Consider the following 27,462-nt stretch of genomic DNA (forward strand, 5'->3'; position numbering starts at 1 on the left):
TGGTCCGTGGGTAGAATATCATTATTTACAGTGGTCCCTGGGCAGTATATCAGTATTTACAGTGGTTCCTGTGTAGAATATCATTATTTACAGTGGTCCCTGTGCAGTATATCATTATTTACAGTGGTCCCTGGGTAGAATATCAGTATTTACAGTGGTTCCTGGGTAGAATATCATTATTTACAGTGGTCCGTGGGTAGTATATCATTATTTACAGTGGTCTCTGGGCAGAATATCATTCTTTACAATGGTCCCTGCGCAGTATATCATTATTTACAGTGTTCCCTGGGCAGTATATCATTCTTTACAGTGGTCCTTGGTTAGAATATCATTATTTACAGTGCTCCCTGGGTAGAATATCATTATATTCAGCGGTACCAGGATGGTAAATCATTATTTCCAGTGGTCCCTGGGCTGTATATCATTATGTACTGTGGTCCCTGTGTAGTATATCATTATTTACACTGGTAACTGGGTTGTATACTATTATTTATAGTGGCCTTGGATAGGTATCATCTTTTATAGTGGTGACTGGGTAGTATTTCATTAGTGACAGTGGTTCCTGGGTAATATGTCCATATTTACTGTGGTTCCTGAGCAGTATGTCATTATTTCCAGTGGTTCCTGGGTGGAATATCATTATTTACTGTGGTCCCTGGGCAGTATATCATTATTTACAGTGATCCCAGCGTAGATTATTATCATTTGCAGTGTTCTATTGGTAGGATAGCATTTTTTAAACGGGTCCCTGAGTAGTATCTCATTATTTACAGTGTCCCTGGGAAGCATATCGTTATTTACTGTGGTCCCTGTGAAGTATATCATTATGCACAGTGGTCCCTGGGGAGAATAACATTATATACAGCGGTCCCTGGTTAGTAAATCATTATTTATAGTCGTCCCTGTGTAGTATATCATTATTTACATTTGTCCCTGGGTAGTATACCATTATTTACAGAGGCCTTGGATAGGTATCATCTTTTACAGTGGTGACTGGGTAGTATTTCATTAGTGACAGTGGTTCCTGGGTAATATGTCCATATTTACTGTGGTTCCTGAGCAGTATGTCATTATCTACTGTGGTCCCTGGGTAGAAAATCATTATTTACAATGGTCCCTGAGTGGTATATCAGTATCTACAATGGTCCCTGGGATGTATATAATTATTTACAGTGGTGCCTGGGTAGAATATCGTTATTTACAGTGGTCCCTGAGTGGTATATCAGTATCTACAATGGTCCCTGGGCAGTATATCATGATTTACAGTGGTTTCTGTGTAGAATATCTATATTTACAGTGATCCCTGGATAGAATATCATTATTTACAGTGGTCCCTTGGTCGTGTATCATTATTTACAGTGTCCCTGGGAAGCATATCGTTATTTACTGTGGTTCCTGTGAAGTATATCATTATGCACAGTGGTCCCTGGGGAGAATAACATTATATACAGTGGTCCCTGGTTAGTAAATCATTATTTATAGTCGTCCCTGTGTAGTATATCATTATTTACATTTGTCCCTGGGTAGTATACCATTATTTACAGAGGCCTTGGATAGGTATCATCTTTTACAGTGGTGACTGGGTAGTATTTTATTAGTGACAGTGGTTCCTGGGTAATATGTGCATATTTACTGTGGTTCCTGAGCAGTATGGCATTATCTACTGTGGTCCCTGGGTAGAAAATCATTATTTACAATGGTCCCTGAGTGGTATATCAGTATCTACAATGGTCCCTGGGATGTATATAATTATTTACAGTGGTGCCTGGGTAGAATATCGTTATTTACAGTGGTCCCTGAGTGGTATATCAGTATCTAAAATGGTCCCTAGGCAGTCTATCATTATTTACAGTGGTTTCTGTGTAGAATATCTATATTTACAGTGATCCCTGGATAGAATATCATTATTTACAGTGGTCCCTTGGTCGTGTATCATTATTTACAGTGTCCCTGTGAAGCATATCGTTATTTACTGTGGTCCCTGTGAAGTATATCATTATGCACAGTGGTCCCTGGGGAGAATAACATTATATACAGTGGTCCCTGGTTAGTAAATCATTATTTATAGTCGTCCCTGTGTAGTATATCATTATTTACATTTGTCCCTGGGTAGTATACCATTATTTACAGAGGCCTTGGATAGGTATCATCTTTTACAGTGGTGACTGGGTAGTATTTTATTAGTGGCAGTGGTTCCTGGGTAATATGTCCATATTTACTGTGGTTCCTGAGCAGTATGTCATTATCTACTGTGGTCCCTGGGTAGAAAATCATTATTTACAATGGTCCCTGAGTGGTATATCAGTACCTACAATGGTCCCTGGGATGTATATCAATATTTACAGTGGTGCCTGGGTAGAATATCATTATTTACAGTGGTCCCTGCGTGGTATATCAGTATCTACAATGGTCCCTGGGCAGTATATCATTATTTACAGTGGTTCCTGTGTAGAATATCTATATTTACAGTGATCCCTGGATAGAATAGCATTATTTACAGTGGTCCCTTGGTCGTGTATCATTATTTACAGTGGTCCCTGGGTAGTATATCATTATTTACAGTGGTTCCTGTGAAGAATATCATTATTTACAGTGGTCCCTGGGTAGTATATCATTATTTACAGTGGTCCCTGGTTAGCATATCATTATTTACAGTGACTCTAGGTAGAATGTCATTATTTACAGTGGTCCCTGGGAAGTATCTCATTATTTACAGTTGTCTCTGGGTTGTATATCCGTATATACAATGGTCCCTGGGTATTATATCATTACTTACTGTGGTCCCTGGGGAGAATATCATTATTTACAATGGTCCCTGAGTGGTATATCCGTATCCACAATGGTCCTTTGGTGTTTTCTCATTATTTCCTGTGGTCCCTGGGTAGACTATCATTATTTACAGTGGTCCCTGGGAAGAATAGCAATATTTACCATGTTCCCTGGGTAGAATATCGGTATTTACAGTGGTCCCTGGGCAGTATATCATAGTTTACAGTGGTTCCTGTGCAGAATATCATTATTTACAGTGGTCCCCGGGCAGTATATCATTATTTACAGTGGTTCCTGTGTAGAATATCATTATTTACAGTGGTCCCTGTGTAGAATAACATTATTTTCAGTGGTCCCTGGGTGGAATATCATTATTTACAGTGGTCCCTGAGTAGTATATCATTATTTACAGTGGTCCCTGTATAGAATATCATTATTTACAGTGGACCAATGGCAGTATATCATAATTTACAGTAGTTCCTGTGTAGAATATCTATATTTACTGTGGTCCCTGGGCAGTATATCATTATTTACAGTGGTTCCTGAGTAGAATATCTATATTTACAGTGGTCCCTGGGCTGTATATCATTATTTACAGTGGTCCCTGGGTAGAATATCATTATTAACAGCGTCCCTGCGTAGAATGTCATTATTTACAGTGGTCCCTGGGTAGAATATCATTATTTTCAGTGGTCCCTGGGTAGAATATCATTATTTACAGTGGTCCCTGGGCAGTATATCATTATTTACAGTGGTCCCTGGGTACTACATCCGTACCTACAATGGTCCCTGGGGATGATATCATTATTTACAGTAGTCCCTGGGTAGAATATCATTATTTACAGTGGTCCCTGGGTAGAATATCATTATTTTCGGTTTTCCTTGGGTAGAATATCATTATTTACAGTGGTCCCTGGGCAGTATATCATTATTTACAGTGGTCCCTGGGTAGAAAAGCATTATTTACAGTGGTCCCTGCGTGGTATATCAGTATCTACAATGGTCCCTGGGCAGTATATCATTATTTACAGTGGTTCCTGTGTAGAATATCTATATTTACAGTGATCCCTGGATAGAATACCATTATTTACAGTGGTCCCTTGGTCGTGTATCATTATTTACAGTGGTCCCTGGGTAGTATATCATTATTTACTGTGGTTCCTGTGAAGAATATCATTATTTACAGTGGTCCCTGGGTAGTATATCATTATTTACAGTGGTCCCTGGTTAGCATATCATTATTTACAGTGACTCTAGGTAGAATGTCATTATTTACAGTTGTCTCTGGGTTGTATATCCGTATATACAATGGTCCCTGGGTATTATATCATTACTTACTGTGGTCCCTGGGGAGAATATCATTATTTACAATGGTCCCAGAGTGGTATATCCGTATCCACAATGGTCCTTGGGTGTTTTCTCATTATTTACTGTGGTCCCTGGGTAGACTATCATTATTTACAGTGGTCCCTGGGAAGAATAGCAATATTTACCATGTTCCCTGGGTAGAATATCGGTATTTACAGTGGTCCCTGGGCAGTATATCATAGTTTACAGTGGTTCCTGTGCAGAATATCATTATTTACAGTGGTCCCCGGGCAGTATATCATTATTTACAGTGGTTCCTGTGTAGAATATCATTATTTACAGTGGTCCCTGTGTAGAATAACATTATTTTCAGTGGTCCCTGGGTGGAATATCATTATTTACAGTGGTCCCTGAGTAGTATATCATTATTTACAGTGGTCCCTGTATAGAATATCATTATTTACAGTGGACCAATGGCAGTATATCATAATTTACAGTAGTTCCTGTGTAGAATATCTATATTTACTGTGGTCCCTGGGCAGTATATCATTATTTACAGTGGTTCCTGAGTAGAATATCTATATTTACAGTGGTCCCTGGGCTGTATATCATTATTTACAGTGGTCCCTGGGTAGAATATCATTATTAACAGCGTCCCTGCGTAGAATGTCATTATTTACAGTGGTCCCTGGGTAGAATATCATTATTTTCAGTGGTCCCTGGGTAGAATATCATTATTTACAGTGGTCCCTGGGCAGTATATCATTATTTACAGTGGTCCCTGGGTACTACATCCGTACCTACAATGGTCCCTGGGGATGATATCATTATTTACAGTAGTCCCTGGGTAGAATATCATTATTTACAGTGGTCCCTGGGTAGAATATCATTATTTTCGGTTTTCCCTGGGTAGAATATCATTATTTACAGTGGTCCCTGGGCAGTATATCATTATTTACAGTGGTCCCTGGGTAGAAAAGCATTATTTACAGTGGTCCCTGCGTGGTATATCAGTATCTACAATGGTCCCTGGGCAGTATATCATTATTTACAGTGGTTCCTGTGTAGAATATCTATATTTACAGTGATCCCTGGATAGAATATCATTATTTACAGTGGTCCCTTGGTCGTGTATCATTATTTACAGTGGTCCCTGGGTAGTATATCATTATTTACTGTGGTTCCTGTGAAGAATATCATTATTTACAGTGGTCCCTGGGTAGTATATCATTATTTACAGTGGTCCCTGGTTAGCATATCATTATTTACAGTGACTCTAGGTAGAATGTCATTATTTACAGTGGTCCCTGGGAAGTATCTCATTATTTACAGTTGTCTCTGGGTTGTATATCCGTATATACAATGGTCCCTGGGTATTATATCATTACTTACTGTGGTCCCTGGGGAGAATATCATTATTTACAATGGTCCCTGAGTGGTATATCCATATCCACAATGGTCCTTGGGTGTTTTCTCATTATTTACTGTGGTCCCTGGGTAGAATATCATTATTTACAGTGGTCCCTGGGAGGAATAGCAATATTTACCATGTTCCCTGGGTAGAATATCGTTATTTACAGTGGTCCCTGGGCAGTATAGCATAGTTTACAGTGGTTCCTGTGTAGAATATCATTATTTACAGTGGTCCCCGGGCAGTATATCATTATTTACAGTGGTTCCTGTGTAGAATATCATTATTTACAGTGGTCCCTGTGTAGAATAACATTATTTTCAGTGGTCCCTGGGTGGAATATCATTATTTACAGTGGTCCCTGAGTAGTATATCATTATTTACAGTGGTCCCTGTATAGAATATCATTATTTAAAGTGGACCAATGGCAGTATATCATAATTTACAGTAGTTCCTGTGTAGAATATCTATATTTACTGTGGTCCCTGGGCAGTATATCATTATTTACAGTGGTTCCTGTGTAGAATATCTATATTTACAGTGATCCCTGGATAGAATATCATTATTTACAGTGGTCCCTTGGTCGTGTATCATTATTTACAGTGGTCCCTGGGTAGTATATCATTATTTACTGTGGTTCCTGTGAAGAATATCATTATTTACAGTGGTCCCTGGGTAGTATATCATTATTTACAGTGGTCCCTGGTTAGCATATCATTATTTACAGTGACTCTAGGTAGAATGTCATTATTTACAGTGGTCCCTGGGAAGTATCTCATTATTTACAGTTGTCTCTGGGTTGTATATCCGTATATACAATGGTCCCTGGGTATTATATCATTACTTACTGTGGTCCCTGGGGAGAATATCATTATTTACAATGGTCCCTGAGTGGTATATCCATATCCACAATGGTCCTTGGGTGTTTTCTCATTATTTACTGTGGTCCCTGGGTAGAATATCATTATTTACAGTGGTCCCTGGGAGGAATAGCAATATTTACCATGTTCCCTGGGTAGAATATCGTTATTTACAGTGGTCCCTGGGCAGTATAGCATAGTTTACAGTGGTTCCTGTGTAGAATATCATTATTTACAGTGGTCCCCGGGCAGTATATCATTATTTACAGTGGTTCCTGTGTAGAATATCATTATTTACAGTGGTCCCTGTGTAGAATAACATTATTTTCAGTGGTCCCTGGGTGGAATATCATTATTTACAGTGGTCCCTGAGTAGTATATCATTATTTACAGTGGTCCCTGTATAGAATATCATTATTTAAAGTGGACCAATGGCAGTATATCATAATTTACAGTAGTTCCTGTGTAGAATATCTATATTTACTGTGGTCCCTGGGCAGTATATCATTATTTACAGTGGTTCCTGAGTAGTATAGCATAGTTTACAGTGGTTCCTGTGTAGAATATCATTATTTACAGTGGTCCCTGGGTAGAATATCATTATTAACAGCGTCCCTGCGTAGAATGTCATTATTTACAGTGGTCCCTGGGTAGAATATCATTATTTTCAGTGGTCCCTGGGTAGAATATCATTATTTACAGTGGTCCCTGGGCAGTATATCATTATTTACAGTGGTCCCTGGGTACTACATCCGTACCTACAATGGTCCCTGGGGATGATATCATTATTTACAGTAGTCCCTGGGTAGAATATCATTATTTACAGTGGTCCCTGGGTAGAATATCATTATTTTCGGTGGTCCTTGGGTAGAATATCATTATTTACAGTGGTCCCTGGGCTGTATCTCATTATTTACAGTGGTCCCTGGGTAGAATATCATTATTAACAGCGTCCCTGCGTAGAATGTCATTATTTACAGTGGTCCCTGGGTAGAATATCATTATTTTCAGTGGTCCCTGGGTAGAATATCATTATTTACAGTGGTCCCTGGACAGTATATCATTATTTACAGTGGTCCCTGGGTACTACATCCGTACCTACAATGGTCCCTGGGGATGATATCATTATTTACAGTAGTCCCTGCGTAGAATATCATTATTTACAGTGGTCCCTGGGTAGAATATCATTATTTTCGGTGGTCCTTGGGTAGAATATCATTATTTACAGTGGTCCCTGGGCAGTATATCATTATTTACAGTGGTCCCTGGGTAGAAAAGCATTATTTACAGTGGTCCCTGGGTAGAATATCATTATTTACAATGCTCCCTGGGCAGCATATTATTATTTACGGTGGTTCCTGTGTAGAATATCATTACTTACAGTGGTCCCTGGGTAGAATATCATTAATTACAGTGGTACCTGGCAGAATATCATTATTTACAGTGGTTCCTGTGTAGAATATCATTATTTACAGTGGTCCCTGGTCAGTATATCATTATTTAATGTGGTTCCTGTGTAGATTATCTATATTTACAGTGGTCCCTGGGCAGTATATCATTATTTACAGTGATTCCTGGGTAGAATATCATTATTTACAGTGGTCCCTTGGTAGTGTATCATTATTTACTGTGGTCCGTGGTTATATGTCATTATTTACAGTGGTCCCTGGGTAGTATATCATTATTTACTGTGTCCCAGGTGAGAATATCATTATTTACAGAGGTCCCTCGGAAGTATCTCATTATTTACAGTTGTCTCTGGGTAGTATATCCGTATCTACAATTGTCCCTGGGTATTACATCATTATTTACTGTGGTCCCTGGGGAGAATATCATTATTTGCAATGGTCCCTGAGTGGTGTATCAGTATCTACAATGGTGCCTGGGTATTGTCTCATTATTTACAGTGGTCCCTGGGTAGAATAGCAGTATTTACAGTGATCCCTGTATAGAATATCATTATTTACAGTGGTCCCTGGGCAGTATATCATTATTTACAGTGGTTCCTGTGTAGAATATCATTATTTACTGCGGTCCCTGGGTAGAATATCATTATTTACAGTGGTCCCTGGGTAGAATATCATTATTTACAGTGGTCCCTGGGTAGAATATCATTATTTACAGTGGTCCCTGAGTAGAATATCATTATTTACAATGGTCCCTGGGAACAATATCATTATTAACAGCGGTCCCTGGGTAGTATATCATGATTTACAGTGGTCCCTGGGAAGAATATCATTATTTACAGTGGTCCCTGGGCAGTATATCATTATTTACAGTGGCCCCTGGGAGGAATATCATTATTTACAGTGGTACCTGGGAAGTATCTCATTATTTACAGTTGTAACTGGGTAGTATATCCGTATCTACAATGGTCCCTGGGTATTATATCATTATTTACTGTGGTCACTGGGGAGAATATCAACGGTCCCTGGGTAGAATACCATTATTTACAGTGGTCCGTGGGTAGAATATCCTTATTTACAGTGGTCCCTGGGCAGTATATCATTATTTACAGTGGTTCCTGTGTAGAATATCATTATTTACAGTGGTCCCTGTGCAGTATATCATTATTTACAGTGGTCCATGGGTAGAATTTCATTATTTATAGTTGTCCCTGAGTGGTATATCATTATCTACAATGGTCCCTGAGTATTATCTCATTATTTACAGTGGTCCCTGGGTAGAATATCAGTATTTACAGTGGTTCCTGGGTAGAATATCATTATTTACAGTGGTCCGTGGGTAGTATATCATTATTTACAGTGGTCTCTGGGCAGAATATCATTCTTTACAGTGGTCCCTGCGCAGTATATCATTATTTACAGTGTTCCCTGGGCAGTATATCATTCTTTACAGTGGTCCTTGGTTAGAATATCATTATTTACAGTGCTCCCTGGGTAGAATATCATTATATTCAGCGGTACCAGGATGGTAAATCATTATTTCCAGTGGTCCCTGGGTTGTATATCATTATGTACTGTGGTCCCTGTGTAGTATATCATTATTTACACTGGTAACTGGGTTGTATACTATTATTTATAGTGGCCTTGGATAGGTATCATCTTTTATAGTGGTGACTGGGTAGTATTTCATTAGTGACAGTGGTTCCTGGGTAATATGTCCATATTTACTGTGGTTCCTGAGCAGTATGTCATTATTTCCAGTGGTTCCTGGGTGGAATATCATTATTTACTGTGGTCCCTGGGCAGTATATCATTATTTACAGTGATCCCAGCGTAGATTATTATCATTTGCAGTGTTCCATTGGTAGGATAGCATTTTTTAAACGGGTCCCTGAGTAGTATCTCATTATTTACAGTGTCCCTGGGAAGCATATCGTTATTTACTGTGGTCCCTGTGAAGTATATCATTATGCACAGTGGTCCCTGGGGAGAATAACATTATATACAGCGGTCCCTGGTTAGTAAATCATTATTTATAGTCGTCCCTGTGTAGTATATCATTATTTACATTTGTCCCTGGGTAGTATACCATTATTTACAGAGGCCTTGGATAGGTATCATCTTTTACAGTGGTGACTGGGTAGTATTTCATTAGTGACAGTGGTTCCTGGGTAATATGTCCATATTTACTGTGGTTCCTGAGCAGTATGTCATTATCTACTGTGGTCCCTGGGTAGAAAATCATTATTTACAGTGGTCCCTGGGAAGTATCTCATTATTTACAGTTGTCTCTGGGTTGTATATCCGTATATACAATGGTCCCTGGGTATTATATCATTACTTACTGTGGTCCCTGGGGAGAATATCATTATTTACAATGGTCCCTGAGTGGTACATCCGTATCCACAATGATCCTTGGGTGTTTTCTCATTATTTACTGTGGTCCCTGGGTAGAATATCATTATTTACAGTGGTCCCTGGGAGGAATAGCAATATTTACCATGTTCCCTGGGTAGAATATCGGTATTTACAGTGGTCCCTGGGCAGTATATCATAGTTTACAGTGGTTCCTGTGTAGAATATCATTATTTACTGTGGTCCCCGGGCAGTATATCATTATTTACAGTGGTTCCTGTGCAGAATATAATTATTTACAGTGGTCCCTGTGTAGAATAACATTATTTTCAGTGGTCCCTGGGTGGAATATCATTATTTACAGTGGTCCCTGAGTAGTATATCATTATTTACAGTGGTCCCTGTATAGAATATCATTATTTACAGTGGACCAATGGCAGTATATCATAATTTACAGTAGTTCCTGTGTAGAATATCTATATTTACTGTGGTCCCTGGGCAGTATATCATTATTTACAGTGGTTCCTGAGTAGAATATCTATATTTACAGTGGTCCCTGGGCTGTATATCATTATTTACAGTGGTCCCTGGGTAGAATATCATTATTTACAGCGTCCCTGCGTAGAATGTCATTATTTACAGTGGTCCCTGGGTAGAATATCATTATTTTCAGTGGTCCATGGGTAGAATATCATTATTTACAGTGGTCCCTGGGCAGTATATCATTATTTACAGTGGTCCCTGGGTACTACATCCGTACCTACAATGGTCCCTGGGGATGATATCATTATTTACAGTAGTCCCTGGGTAGAATATCATTATTTACAGTGGTCCCTGGGTAGAGTATCATTATTTTCGGTGGTCCCTGGGTAGAATAACATTATTTACAGTGGTACCTGGGCAGTATATCATTATTTACAGTGGTCCCTGGGTAGTATATCATTATTTACAGTGGTCCCTGTATAGAATATCATTATTTACAGTGGACCAATGGCAGTATATCATAATTTACAGTAGTTCCTGTGTAGAATATCTATATTTACTGTGGTCCCTGGGCAGTATATCATTATTTACAGTGGTACCTGAGTAGAATATCTATATTTACAGTGGTCCCTGGGCTGTATATCATTATTTAAAGTGGTCCCTGGGTAGAATATCATTATTAACAGCGTCCCTGCGTAGAATGTCATTATTTACAGTGGTCCCTGGGTAGAATATCATTATTTTCAGTGGTCCCTGGTTAGAATATCATTATTTTCGGTGGTCCCTGGGTAGAATATCATTATTTACAGTGGTACCTGGGCAGTATATCATTATTTACAGTGGTCCCTGGGTAGAAAAGCATTATTTACAGTGGTCCCTGGGTAGAATATCATTATTTACAATGCTCCCTGGGCAGTATATTATTATTTACAGTGGTTCCTGTGTAGAATATCATTATTTACAGTGGTCCCTGGGTAGAATATCATTAATTACAGTGGTACCTGGCAGAATATCATTATTTACAGTGGTTCCTGTGTAGAATATCATTATTTACAGTGGTCCCTGGTCAGTATATCATTATTTAATGTGGTTCCTGTGTAGATTATCTATATTTACAGTGGTCCCTGGGCAGTATATCATTATTTACAGTGATTCCTGGGTAGAATATCATTATTTACAGTGGTCCCTTGGTAGTGTATCATTATTTACTGTGGTCCGTGGGTAGTATGTCATTATTTACAGTGGTCCCTGGGTAGTATATCATTATTTACAGTGTCCCAGGTGAGAATATCATTATTTACAGAGGTCCCTCGGAAGTATCTCATTATTTACAGTTGTCTCTGGGTAGTATATCCGTATCTACAATTGTCCCTGGGTATTACATCATTATTTACTGTGGTCCCTGGAGAGAATATCATTATTTGCAATGGTCCCTGAGTGGTGTATCAGTATCTACAATGGTGCCTGGGTATTGTCTCATTATTTACAGTGGTCCCTGGGTAGAATAGCAGTATTTACAGTGATCCCTGTATAGAATATCATTATTTACAGTGGTCCCTGGGCAGTATATCATTATTTACAGTAGTTCCTGTGTAGAATATCATTATTTACTGCGGTCCCTGGGTAGAATATCATTATTTACCGTGGTCCCTGGGTAGAATATCATTATTTACAGTGGTCCCTGGGTAGAATATCATTATTTACAGTGGTCCCTGAGTAGAATATCATTATTTACAGTGGTCCCTGGGAACAATATCATTATTAACAGCGGTCCCTGGGTAGTATATCATGATTTACAGTCGTCCCTGGGAAGAATATCATTATTTACAGTGGTCCCTGGGCAGTATATCATTATTTACAGTGGTCCCTGGGAGGAATATCATTATTTACAGTGGTACCTGGGAAGTATCTCATTATTCACAGTTGTCTCTGGGTAGTATATCCGTATCTACAATGGTCCCTGGGTATTATATCATTATTTACTGTGGTCACTGGGGAGAATATCAACGGTCCCTGGGTAGAATACCATTATTTACAGTGGTCCGTGGGTAGAATATCATTATTTACAGTGGTCCCTGGGCAGTATATCATTATTTACAGTGGTTCCTGTGTAGAATATCATTATTTACAGTGGTCCCTGTGCAGTATATCATTATTTACAGTGGTCCATGGGTAGAATATCATTATTTATAGTTGTCCCTGAGTGGTATATCATTATCTACAATGGTCCCTGGGTATTATCTCATTATTTACAGTGGTCCCTGGGTAGAATATCAGTATTTACAGTGGTTCCTGGGTAGAATATCAGTATTTACGGTGGTCCGTGGGTAGTATATCATTATTTACAGTGGTCTCTGGGCAGAATATCATTCTTTACAGTGGTCCCTGCGCAGTATTTCATTATTTTCAGTGGTCCCTGTGCAGTATATCATTATTTACACTGGGCTATGGGTGTTATATCATTATTTACACTGGTCCCGGGGTAGAATATCACTATTTACTGTTGTCCCTGGGTAGAATATCATTATTAAAACTGGTCCCTGTGCTGTATATCATTATTTACTGTTGTCCCTGGGCGGCATATCATTATTTAGAGTGGTCCCTGGGTAGGATATAATTATTTACAGTGGTCCCTGGGTAGTTTATCATTATTAGTGTGGGCCCTGGGAAGTATCACATTATTTACAGTTGTCTCTGGGTAGTATATCCGTATCTACAATGGTTCGGCACAACATCGTAGGCCGAAGGGCCTGTTCTGTGCTGTATTTTCTATGTTCTATGTTCTATGTTCTATGTTCTATGGTCCCTGGGTATTATATCATTATTTACTGTTGTCACTGGGGAGAATATCATTATTTACAGTGGTCCCTGGGAAGTATCCCATTATTTACAGTTGTCTCTGGGTAATATATCCGTATCCACAATGGTCCCTGGGTATTAGATCATTATTTACTGTGGACCCTGGGGAGAATATCATTATTTACAGTGGTCCCTGGGTAGAGTATCATTATTTACCGTGTTCCCTGGGTAGAATGTCATTATTTACAGTGGCCCCTGGGTGGAATATCATTATTTACAGTGGTCCATGGGCAGTATATCATTATTTACAGTGTTCCCTGGGCAGTATATCATTCTTTACAGTGGTCCTTGGTTAGAATATCATTATTTACAGTGCTCCCTGGGTAGAATATCATTATATTCAGCGGTACCAGGATGGTAAATCATTATTTCCAGTGGTCCCTGGGTTGTATATCATTATGTACTGTGGTCCCTGTGTAGTATATCATTATTTACACTGGTAACTGGGTTGTATACTATTATTTATAGTGGCCTTGGATAGGTATCATCTTTTATAGTGGTGACTGGGTAGTATTTCATTAGTGACAGTGGTTCCTGGGTAATATGTCCATATTTACTGTGGTTCCTGAGCAGTATGTCATTATTTCCAGTGGTTCCTGGGTGGAATATCATTATTTACTGTGGTCCCTGGGCAGTATATCATTATTTACAGTGATCCCAGCGTAGATTATTATCATTTGCAGTGTTCCATTGGTAGGATAGCATTTTTTAAACGGGTCCCTGAGTAGTATCTCATTATTTACAGTGTCCCTGGGAAGCATATCGTTATTTACTGTGGTCCCTGTGAAGTATATCATTATGCACAGTGGTCCCTGGGGAGAATAACATTATATACATCGGTCCCTGGTTAGTAAATCATTATTTATAGTCGTCCCTGTGTAGTATATCATTATTTACATTTGTCCCTGGGTATTATACCATTATTTACAGAGGCCTTGGATAAGTATCATCTTTTACAGTGGTGACTGGGTAGTATTTCATTAGTGACAGTGGTTCCTGGGTAATATGTCCATATTTACTGTGGTTCCTGAGCAGTATGTCAGTATCTACTGTGGTCCCTGGGTAGAAAATCATTATTTACAATGGTCCCTGAGTGGTATATCAGTATCTACAATGGTCCCTGGGATGTATATAATTATTTACAGTGGTGCCTGGGTAGAATATCGTTATTTACAGTGGTCCCTGAGTGGTATATCAGTATCTACAATGGTCCCTGGGCAGTATATCATTATTTACAGTGGTTTCTGTGTAGAATATCTATATTTACAGTGATCCCTGGATAGAATATCATTATTTACAGTGGTCCCTTGGTCGTGTATCATTATTTACAGTGGTCCCTGGGTAGTATATCATTATTTACAGTGGTTCCTGTGAAGAATATCATTATTTACTGCGGTCCCTGGGTAGAATATCATTATTTACAGTGGTCCCTGGGTAGAATATCATTATTTACAGTGGTCCCTGTGTAGAATATCATTATTTACAGTGGTCCCTGAGTAGAATATCATTATTTACAGTGGTCCCTGGGAACAATATCATTATTAACAGCGGTCCCTGGGTAGGATATCATGATTTACAGTGGTCCCTGGGAAGGATATCATTATTTACAGTGGTCCCTGGGCAGTATATCATTATTTACAGTGGTCCCTGGGAGGAATATCATTATTTACAGTGGTACCTGGGAAGTATCTCATTATTTACAGTTGTCTCTGGGTAGTATACCCGTATCTACAATGGTCCCTGGGTATTATATCATTATTTACTGTGGTCACTGGGGAGAATATCAACGGTCCCTGGGTTGAATACCATTATTTACAGTGGTCCGTGGGTAGAATATCATTATTTACAGTGGTCCCTGGGCAGTATATCATTATTTACAGTGGTTCCTGTGTAGAATATCATTATTTACAGTGGTCCCTGTGCAGTATATCATTATTTACAGTGGTCCATGGGTAGAATATCATTATTTATAGTTGTCCCTGAGTGGTATATCATTATCTACAATGGTCCCTGGGTATTATCTCATTATTTACAGTGGTCCCTGGGTAGAATATCAGTATTTACAGTGGTTCCTGGGTAGAATATCAGTATTTACAGTGGTCCGTGGGTAGTATATCATTATTTACAGTGGTCTCTGGGCAGAATATCATTCTTTACAGTGGTCCCTGCGCAGTATTTCATTATTTTCAGTGGTCCCTGTGCAGTATATCATTATTTACACTGGGCTATGGGTGTTATATCATTATTTACACTGGTCCCGGGGTAGAATATCACTATTTACTGTTGTCCCTGGGTAGAATATCATTATTAAAACTGGTCCCTGTGCTGTATATCATTATTTACTGTTGTCCCTGGGCGGCATTTCATTATTTAGAGTGGTCCCTGTGCAGTATTTCGTTATTTTCAGTGGTCCCTGGGTAGGATATAATTATTTACAGTGGTCCCTGGGTAGTTTATCATTATTAGTGTGGGCCCTGGGAAGTATCACATTATTTACAGTTGTCTCTGGGTAGTATATCCGTATCTACAATGGTTCGGCACAACATCATGGGCCGAAGGGCCTGTTCTGTGCTGTATTTTCTATGTTCTATGTTCTATGTTCTATGTTCTATGGTCCCTGGGTATTATATCATTATTTACTGTTGTCACTGGGGAGAATATCATTATTTACAGTGGTCCCTGGGAAGTATCTCATTATTTACAGTTGTCTCTGGGTAATATATCCGTATCCACAATGGTCCCTGGGTATTAGATCATTATTTACTGTGGACCCTGGGGAGAATATCATTATTTACAGTGGTCCCTGGGTAGAGTATCATTATTTACCGTGTTCCCTGGGTAGAATGTCATTATTTACAGTGGCCCCTGGGTGGAATATCATTATTTACAGTGGTCCCTGGGCAGTATATCATTATTTACAGTGTTCCCTGTGCAGTATATCATTCTTTCCAGTGGTCCTTGGTTAGAATATCATTATTTACAGTGCTCCCTGGGTAGAATATCATTATATTCAGCGGTACCAGGATGGTAAATCATTATTTCCAGTGGTCCCTGGGTTGTATATCATTATTTACACTGGTAACTGGGTTGTATACTATTATTTATAGTGGCCTTGGATAGGTATCATCTTTTATAGTGGTGACTGGGTAGTATTTCATTAGTGACAGTGGTTTCTGGGTAATATGTCCATATTTACTGTGGTTCCTGAGCAGTATGTCATTATTTCCAGTGGTTCCTGGGTGGAATATCATTATTTACTGTGGTCCCTGGGCAGTATATCATTATTTACAGTGATCCCAGCGTAGATTATTATCATTTGCAGTGTTCCATTGGTAGGATAGCATTTTTTAAACGGGTCCCTGAGTAGTATCTCATTATTTACAGTGTCCCTGGGAAGCATATCGTTATTTACTGTGGTCCCTGTGAAGTATATCATTATGCACAGTGGTCCCTGGGCAGAATAACATTATATACAGCGGTCCCTGGTTAGTAAATCATTATTTATAGTCGTCCCTGTGTAGTATATCATTATTTACATTTGTCCCTGGGTAGTATACCATTATTTACAGAGGCCTTGGATAGGTATCATCTTTTACAGTGGTGACTGGGTAGTATTTCATTAGTGACAGTGGTTCCTGGGTAATATGTCCATATTTACTGTGGTTCCTGAGCAGTATGTCATTATCTACTGTGGTCCCTGGGTAGAAAATCATTATTTACAATGGTCCCTGAGTGGTATATCAGTATCTACAATGGTCCCTGGGATGTATTTGATTATTTACAGTGGTGCCTGGGTAGAATATCGTTATTTACAGTGGTCCCTGAGTGGTATATCAGTATCTACAATGGTCCCTGGGCAGTATATCACTATTTACAGTGGTTTCTGTGTAGAATATCTATATTTACAGTGATCCCTGGATAGAATATCATTATTTACAGCGGTCCCTTGGTCGTGTATCATTATTTACAGTGGTCCCTGGGTAGTATATCATTATTTACAGTGGTTCCTGTGAAGAATATCATTATTTACAGTGGTCCCTGGGTAGTATATCATTATTTACAGTGGTCCCTGGTTAGCATATCATTATTTACAGTGACTCTAGGTAGAATGTCATTATTTACAGTGGTCCCTGGGAAGTATCTCATTATTTACAGTTGTCTCTGGGTTGTATATCCGTATATACAATGGTCCCTGGGTATTATATCATTACTTACTGTGGTCCCTGGGGAGAATATAATTATTTACAATTGTCCCTGAGTGGTATATCCGTATCCACAATGGTCCTTGGGTGTTTTCTCATTATTTACTGTGGTCCCTGCGTAGAATATCATTATTTACAGTGGTCCCTGGGAAGAATAGCAATATTTACCATGTTCCCTGGGAAGAATATCGGTATTTACAGTGGTCCCTGGGCAGTATATCATAGTTTACAGTGGTTCCTGTGTAGAATATCATTATTTACAGTGGTCCCCGGGCAGTATATCATTATTTACAGTGGTTCCTGTGTAGAATATTATTATTTACAGTGGTCCCTGTGTAGAATAACATTATTTTCAGTGGTCCCTGGGTGGAATATCATTATTTACAGTGGTCCCTGAGCAGTATATCATTATTTACAGTGGTCCCTGTATAGAATATCATTATTTACAGTGGACCAATGGCAGTATATCATAATTTATAGTAGTTCCTGTGTAGAATATCTATATTTACTGTGGTCCCTGGGCAGCATATCATTATTTACAGTGGTTCCTGTGTAGAATATCTATATTTACAGTGGTCCCTGGGCTGTATATCATTATTTACAGTGGTCCCTGGGTAGAATATCATTATTTTCTGTGGTCCCTGGGTAGAATATCATTATTTACAGTGGTCCCTGGGCAGAATATCATTATTTACAGTGGTCCCTGGGTACTACATCCGTACCTACAATGGTCCCTGGGGATGATATCATTATTTACAGTAGTCCCTGGGTAGAATATCATTATTTACAGTGGTCCCTGGGGAGAATATCATTATTTTCGGTGGTCCCTGGGTAGAATATCATTATTTACAGTGGTCCCTGGGCAGTATATCATTATTTACAGTGGTCCCTGGGTAGAAAAGCATTATTTACAGTGGTCCCTGGGTAGAATATCATTATTTACAGTGCTCCCTGGGCAGTATATTATTATTTTCAGTGGTTCCTGTGTAGAATATCATTATTTACAGTGGTCCCTGGGTAGAATATCATTAATTACAGTGGTACCTGCCAGAATATCATTATTTACAATGATTCCTGTGTAGAATATCATTATTTACAGTGGTCCCTGGTCAGTATATCATTATTTAAAGTGGTTCCTGTGTAGATTATCTATACTTACAGTGGTCCCTGGGCTGCATATCATTATTTACAGTGGTTCCTGGGTAGAATATCATTATTTACAGTGGTCCCTTGGTAGTGTATCATTATTAACTGTGGTCCGTGAGTAGTATGTCATTATTTACAGTGGTCCCTCGGAAGTATCTCATTATTTACAGTTGTCTCTGGGTAGTATATCCGTATCTACAATTGTCCCTGGGTATTATATCATTATTTACTGTGGTCCCTGGGGAGAATATCATTATTTGCAATGGTCCCTGAGTGGTATATCAGTATCTTCAATGGTGCCTGGGTATTGTCTCATTATTCACAGTGGTTCCTGGGTAGAATAGCAGTATTTACAGTGATCCCTGTATAGAATATCATTATTTACAATGGTCCCTGGGCAGTATATCATTATTTACAGTGGTTCCTGTGTAGAATATCACTATTTACTGTGGTCCCTGGGTAGAATATCATTATTTACAGTGGTCCCTGGGTAGAATATCATTATTTACAGTGGTCCCTGGGTAGAATATCATTATTTACAGTGGTCCCTGGGAACAATATCATTATTAACAGCGGTCCCTGGGTAGTATATCATGATTTACAGTGGTCCCTGGGTAGAATATCATTATTTACAGTGGTCCCTGGGCAGTATATCATTATTTACAGTGGTCCCTGGGAGGAATATTATTATTTATAGTGGTCCCTTGGTAGTGTATCATTATTTACAGAGTTCCCTGGGTAGTATATCATTATTTAGAGTGGTGCCTGGGTAGTATATCATTATTTACAGTGGTCACTGGGGAGAATATCAACGGTCCCTGGGTAGAATACCATTATTTACAGTGGTCCGTGGGTAGAATATCATTATTTACAGTGGTCCCTGGGCAGTATATCATTATTTACAGTGGTTCCTGTGTAGAATATCATTATTTACAGTGGTCCCTGTGCAGTATATCATTATTTACAGTGGTCCATGGGTAGAATATCATTATTTATAGTTGTCCCTGAGTGGTATATCATTATCTACAATGGTCCCTGGGTATTGTCTCATTATTTACAGTGGTCCCTGGGTAGAATATCAGTATTTACAGTGATCCCTGGGTAGAATATCATTATTTGCAGTGGTCCCTGGGTAGAATATCATTATTTACAGTGGTTCCTGGGTAGAATATCATTATTTACAGTGGTCCGTGGGTAGGATATCATTATTTACAGTGGTCTCTGGGCAGAATATCATTCTTTACAGTGGTCCCTGCGCAGTATTTCATTATTTTCAGTGGTCCCTGTGCAGTATATCATTATTTGCACTGGGCTATGGGTGTTATATCATTATTTACACTGGTCCCGGGGTAGAATATCACTATTTACTGTTGTCTCTGGGTAGAATATCATTATTAAAACTGGTCCCTGTGCTGTATATCATTATTTACTGTTGTCCCTGGGCGGCATATCATTATTTAGAGTGGTCCCTGGGCAGTATTTCGTTATTTTCAGTGGTCCCTGGGTAGGATATATTATTTACAGTGGTCCCTGGGTAGTTCATCATTATTACTTTGGTCCCTGGGAAGTATCACATTATTTACAGTTGTCTCTGGGTAGTATATCCGTCTCTCCAATGGTTCGGCACAACATCGTGGGCCGAAGGGCCTGTTCTGTGCTGTATTTTCTATGTTCTATGTTCTATGTTCTATGGTCCCTGGGTATTATATCATTATTTACTGTTGTCACTGGGGAGAATATCATTATTTGCAATGGTCCCTGAGTGGTATACCAGTATCTACAATGGTGCCTCGGTATTGTCTCATTATTTACAGTGGTCCCTGGGTAGAATATAATTATTTACAGTGGTCCCTGGGTAGAGTATCATTATTTACCGTGGTCCCTGGGTAGAATGTCATTATTTACAGTGGCCCCTGGGTGGAATATCATTATTTACAGTGGTCCCTGGGCAGTATATCATTATTTACAGTGCTTCTGGGTAGAATATCATTATATAGAGTTGTCCCTGGGCAGTATATCATTATTTACAGTGGTTCCTGTGTAGAATATCATTATTTACAGTGGTCCCTGGGCAGTATATCATTATTGACAGTGGTTCCTGTGTAGAATATCTGTATTTACAGTGGTCCCCGGGCAGTATATCATTATTTACAGTGGTTCCTGTGTAGAATATTATTATTTACAGTGGTCCCTGTGCAGAATAACATTATTTTCAGTGGTCCCTGGGTGGAATATCATTATTTACAGTGGTCCCTGAGCAGTATATCATTATTTACAGTGGTCCCTGTATAGAATATCATTATTTACAGTGGACCAATGGCAGTATATCATAATTTATAGTAGTTCCTGTGTAGAATAACTATATTTACTGTGGTCCCTGGGCAGTATATCATTATTTACAGTGGTTCCTGTGTAGAATATCTATATTTACAGTGGTCCCTGGGCTGTATATCATTATTTACAGTGGTCCCTGGGTAGAATATCATTATTTTCTGTGGTCCCTGGGTAGAATATCATTATTTACAGTGGTCCCTGGGCAGAATATCATTATTTACAGTGGTCCCTGGGTACTACATCCGTACCTACAATGGTCCCTGGGGATGATATCATTATTTACAGTAGTCCCTGGGTAGAATATCATTATTTACAGTGGTCCCTGGGGAGAATATCATTATTTTCGGTGGTCCCTGGGTAGAATATCATTATTTACAGTGGTCCCTGGGCAGTATATCATTATTTACAGTGGTCCCTGGGTAGAAAAGCATTATTTACAGTGGTCCCTGGGTAGAATATCATTATTTACAGTGCTCCCTGGGCAGTATATTATTATTTTCAGTGGTTCCTGTGTAGAATATCATTATTTACAGTGGTCCCTGGGTACAATATCATTAATTACAGTGGTGCCTGCCAGAATATCATTATTTACAATGATTCCTGTGTAGAATATCATTATTTACAGTGGTCCCTGGTCAGTATATCATTATTTAAAGTGGTTCCTGTGTAGATTATCTATACTTACAGTGGTCCCTGGGCTGTATATCATTATTTACAGTGGTTCCTGGGTAGAATATCATTATTTACAGTGGTCCCTTGGTAGTGTATCATTATGAACTGTGGTCCGTGGGTAGTATGTCATTATTTACAGTGGTCCCTCGGAACTATCTCATTATTTACAGTTGTCTCTGGGTAGTATATCCGTATCTACAATTGTCCCTGGGTATTATATCATTATTTACTGTGGTCCCTGGGGAGAATATCATTATTTGCAATGGTCCCTGAGTGGTATATCAGTATCTTCAATGGTGCCTGGGTATTGTCTCATTATTCACAGTGGTTCCTGGGTAGAATAGCAGTATTTACAGTGATCCCTGTATAGAATATCATTATTTACAGTGGTCCCTGGGCAGTATATCATTATTTACAGTGGTTCCTGTGTAGAATATCATTATTTACTGTGGTCCCTGGGTAGAATATCATTATTTACAGTGGTCCCTGGGTAGAATATCATTATTTACAGTGGTCCCTGGGTAGAATATCATTATTTACAGTGGTCTCTGGGAACAATATCATTATTAACAGCGGTCCCTGGGTAGTATATCATGATTTACAGTGGTCCCTGGGTAGAATATCATTATTTACAGTGGTCCCTGGGCAGTATATCATTATTTACAGTGGTCCCTGGGAGGAATATTATTATTTATAGTGGTCCCTTGGTAGTGTATCATTATTTACAGAGTTCCCTGGGTAGTATATCATTATTTAGAGTGGTGCCTGGGTAGTATATCATTATTTACAGTGGTCACTGGGGAGAATATCAACGGTCCCTGGGTAGAATACCATTATTTACAGTGGTCCGTGGGTAGAATATCATTATTTTCAGTGGTCCCTGGGTAGAATATCATTATTTACAGTGGTCCCTGGGCAGTATATCATTATTTACAGTGGTCCCTGGGTACTACATCCGTACCTACAATGGTCCCTGGGGATGATATCATTATTTACAGTAGTCCCTGGGTAGAATATCATTATTTACAGTGGTCCCTGGGTAGAATATCATTATTTTCGGTGGTCCTTGGGTAGAATATCATTATTTACAGTGGTCCCTGGGTAGAATATCATTATTTACAGTGGTCCCTGGGTAGAATATCATTATAAACAGCGTCCCTGGGTAGAATGTCATTATTTACAGTGGTCGCTGGGTAGAATATCATTATTTTCAGTGGTCCCTGGGTACTACATCCGTACCTACAATGGTCCCTGGGGATGATATCATTATTTACAGTAGTCCCTGGGTAGAATATCATTATTTACAGTGGTCCCTGGGTAGAATATCATTATTTTCGGTGGTCCTTGGGTAGAATATCATTATTTACAGTGGTCCCTGGGCAGTATATCATTATTTACAGTGGTCCCTGGGTAGAAAAGCATTATTTACAGTGGTCCCTGGGTAGAATATCATTATTTACAATGCTCCCTGGGCAGCATATTATTATTTACAGTGGTTCCTGTGTAGAATATCATTACTTACAGTGGTCCCTGGGTAGAATATCATTAATTACAGTGGTACCTGGCAGAATATCATTATTTACAGTGGTTCCTGTGTAGAATATCATTATTTACAGTGGTCCCTGGTCAGTATATCATTATTTAATGTGGTTCCTGTGTAGATTATCTATATTTACAGTGGTCCCTGGGCAGTATATCATTATTTACAGTGATTCCTGGGTAGAATATCATTATTTACAGTGGTCCCTTGGTCGTGTATCATTATTTACTGTGGTCCGTGGGTAGTATGTCATTATTTACAGTGGTCCCTGGGTAGTATATCATTATTTACTGTGTCCCAGGTGAGAATATCATTATTTACAGAGGTCCCTCGGAAGTATATCATTATTTACAGTTATCTCTGGGTAGTATATCCGTATCTAAAATTGTCCCTGGGTATTACATCATTATTTACTGTGGTCCCTGGGGAGAATATCATTATTTGCAATGGTCCCTGAGTGGTGTATCAGTATCTACAATGGTGCCTGGGTATTGTCTCATTATTTACAGTGGTCCCTGGGTAGAATAGCAGTATTTACAGTGATCCCTGTATAGAATATCATTATTTACAGTGGTCCCTGGGCAGTATATCATTATTTACAGTGGTTCCTGTGTAGAATATCATTATTTACTGCGGTCCCTGGGTAGAATATCATTATTTACAGTGGTCCCTGGGTAGAATATCATTATTTACAGTGGTCCCTGGGTAGAATATCATTATTTACAGTGGTCCCTGAGTAGAATATCATTATTTACAGTGGTCCCTGGGAACAATATCATTATTAACAGCGGTCCCTGGGTAGTATATCATGATTTACAGTGGTCCCTGGGAAGAATATCATTATTTACAGTGGTCCCTGGGCAGTATATCATTATTTACAGTGGTCCCTGGGAGGAATATCATTATTTACAGTGGTACCTGGGAAGTATCTCATTATTTACAGTTGTCTCTGGGTAGTATATCCGTATCTACAATGGTCCCTGGGTATTATATCATTATTTACTGTGGTCACTGGGGAGAATATCAACGGTCCCTGGGTAGAATACCATTATTTACAGTGGTCCGTGGGTAGAATATCATTATTTACAGTGGTCCCTGGGCAGTATATCATTATTTACAGTGCTATCTGTGTAGAATATCATTATTTACAGTGGTCCCTGTGCAGTATATCATTATTTACAGTGGTCCATGGGTAGAATTTCATTATTTATAGTTGTCCCTGAGTGGTATATCATTATCTACAATGGTCCCTGGGTATTATCTCATTATTTACAGTGGTCCCTGGGTAGAATATCAGTATTTACAGTGGTTCCTGGGTAGAATATCATTATTTACAGTGGTCCGTGGGTAGTATATCATTATTTACAGTGGTCTCTGGGCAGAATATCATTCTTTACAGTGGTCCCTGCGCAGTATATCATTATTTACAGTGTTCCCTGGGCAGTATATCATTCTTTACAGTGGTCCTTGGTTAGAATATCATTATTTACAGTGCTCCCTGGGTAGAATATCATTATATTCAGCGGTACCAGGATGGTAAATCATTATTTCCAGTGGTCCCTGGGTTGTATATCATTATGTACTGTGGTCCCTGTGTAGTATATCATTATTTACACTGGTAACTGGGTTGTATACTATTATTTATAGTGGCCTTGGATAGGTATCATCTTTTATAGTGGTGACTGGGTAGTATTTCATTAGTGACAGTGGTTCCTGGGTAATATGTCCATATTTACTGTGGTTCCTGAGCAGTATGTCATTATTTCCAGTGGTTCCTGGGTGGAATATCATTATTTACTGTGGTCCCTGGGCAGTATATCATTATTTACAGTGATCCCAGCGTAGATTATTATCATTTGCAGTGTTCCATTGGTAGGATAGCATTTTTTAAACGGGTCCCTGAGTAGTATCTCATTATTTACAGTGTCCCTGGGAAGCATATCGTTATTTACTGTGGTCCCTGTGAAGTATATCATTATGCACAGTGGTCCCTGGGGAGAATAACATTATATACAGCGGTCCCTGGTTAGTAAATCATTATTTATAGTCGTCCCTGTGTAGTATATCATTATTTACATTTGTCCCTGGGTAGTATACCATTATTTACAGAGGCCTTGGATAGGTATCATCATTTACAGTGGTGACTGGGTAGTATTTCATTAGTGACAGTGGTTCCTGGGTAATATGTCCATATTTACTGTGGTTCCTGAGCAGTATGTCATTATCTACTGTGGTCCCTGGGTAGAAAATCATTATTTACAATGGTCCCTGAGTGGTATATCAGTATCTACAATGGTCCCTGGGATGTATATAATTATTTACAGTGGTGCCTGGGTAGAATATCGTTATTTACAGTGGTCCCTGAGTGGTATATCAGTATCTACAATGGTCCCTGGGCAGTATATCATTATTTACAGTGGTTTCTGTGTAGAATATCTATATTTACAGTGATCCCTGTATAGAATATCATTATTTACAGTGGTCCCTTGGTCGTGTATCATTATTTACAGTGTCCCTGGGAAGCATATCGTTATTTACTGTGGTCCCTGTGAAGTATATCATTATGCACAGTGGTCCCTGGGGAGAATAACATTATATACAGTGGTCCCTGGTTAGTAAATCATTATTTATAGTCGTCCCTGTGTAGTATATCATTATTTACATTTGTCCCTGGGTAGTATACCATTATTTACAGAGGCCTTGGATAGGTATCATCTTTTACAGTGGTGACTGGGTAGTATTTTATTAGTGACAGTGGTTCCTGGGTAATATGTCCATATTTACTGTGGTTCCTGAGCAGTATGGCATTATCTACTGTGGTCCCTGGGTAGTATATCATTATTTACAATGGTCCCTGAGTGGTATATCAGTATCTACAATGGTCCCTGGGATGTATATAATTATTTACAGTGGTGCCTGGGTAGAATATCGTTATTTACAGTGGTCCCTGAGTGGTATATCAGTATCTACAATGGTCCCTGGGCAGTCTATCATTATTTACAGTGGTTCCTGTGTAGAATATCTATATTTACAGTGATCCCTGGATAGAATATCATTATTTACAGTGGTCCCTTGGTCGTGTATCATTATTTACAGTGTCCCTGTGAAGCATATCGTTATTTACTGTGGTCCCTGTGAAGTATATCATTATGCACAGTGGTCCCTGGGGAGAATAACATTATATACAGTGGTCCCTGGTTAGTAAATCATTATTTATAGTCGTCCCTGTGTAGTATATCATTATTTACATTTGTCCCTGGGTAGTATACCATTATTTACAGAGGCCTTGGATAGGTATCATCTTTTACAGTGGTGACTGGGTAGTATTTTATTAGTGGCAGTGGTTCCTGGGTAATATGTCCATATTTACTGTGGTTCCTGAGCAGTATGTCATTATCTACTGTGGTCCCTGGGTAGAAAATCATTATTTACAATGGTCCCTGAGTGGTATATCAGTACCTACAATGGTCCCTGGGATGTATATCATTATTTACAGTGGTGCCTGGGTAGAATATCATTATTTACAGTGGTCCCTGCGTGGTATATCAGTATCTACAATGGTCCCTGGGCAGTATATCATTATTTACAGTGGTTCCTGTGTAGAATATCTATATTTACAGTGATCCCTGGATAGAATATCATTATTTACAGTGGTCCCTTGGTCGTGTATCATTATTTACAGTGGTCCCTGGGGAGAATATCATTATTTACAATGGTCCCTGAGTGGTATATCCGTATCCACAATGGTCCTTGGGTGTTTTCTCATTATTTACTGTGGTCCCTGGGTAGACTATCATTATTTACAGTGGTCCCTGGGAAGAATAGCAATATTTACCATGTTCCCTGGGTAGAATATCGGTATTTACAGTGGTCCCTGGGCAGTATATCATAGTTTACAGTGGTTCCTGTGCAGAATATCATTATTTACAGTGGTCCCCGGGCAGTATATCATTATTTACAGTGGTTCCTGTGTAGAATATCATTATTTACAGTGGTCCCTGTGTAGAATAACATTATTTTCAGTGGTCCCTGGGTGGAATATCATTATTTACAGTGGTCCCTGAGTAGTATATCATTATTTACAGTGGTCCCTGTATAGAATATCATTATTTACAGT

This window comes from Scyliorhinus torazame, chromosome 23 (assembly GCF_047496885.1).
Source record: "Scyliorhinus torazame isolate Kashiwa2021f chromosome 23, sScyTor2.1, whole genome shotgun sequence".
Classification (NCBI taxonomy): domain Eukaryota; kingdom Metazoa; phylum Chordata; class Chondrichthyes; order Carcharhiniformes; family Scyliorhinidae; genus Scyliorhinus; species Scyliorhinus torazame.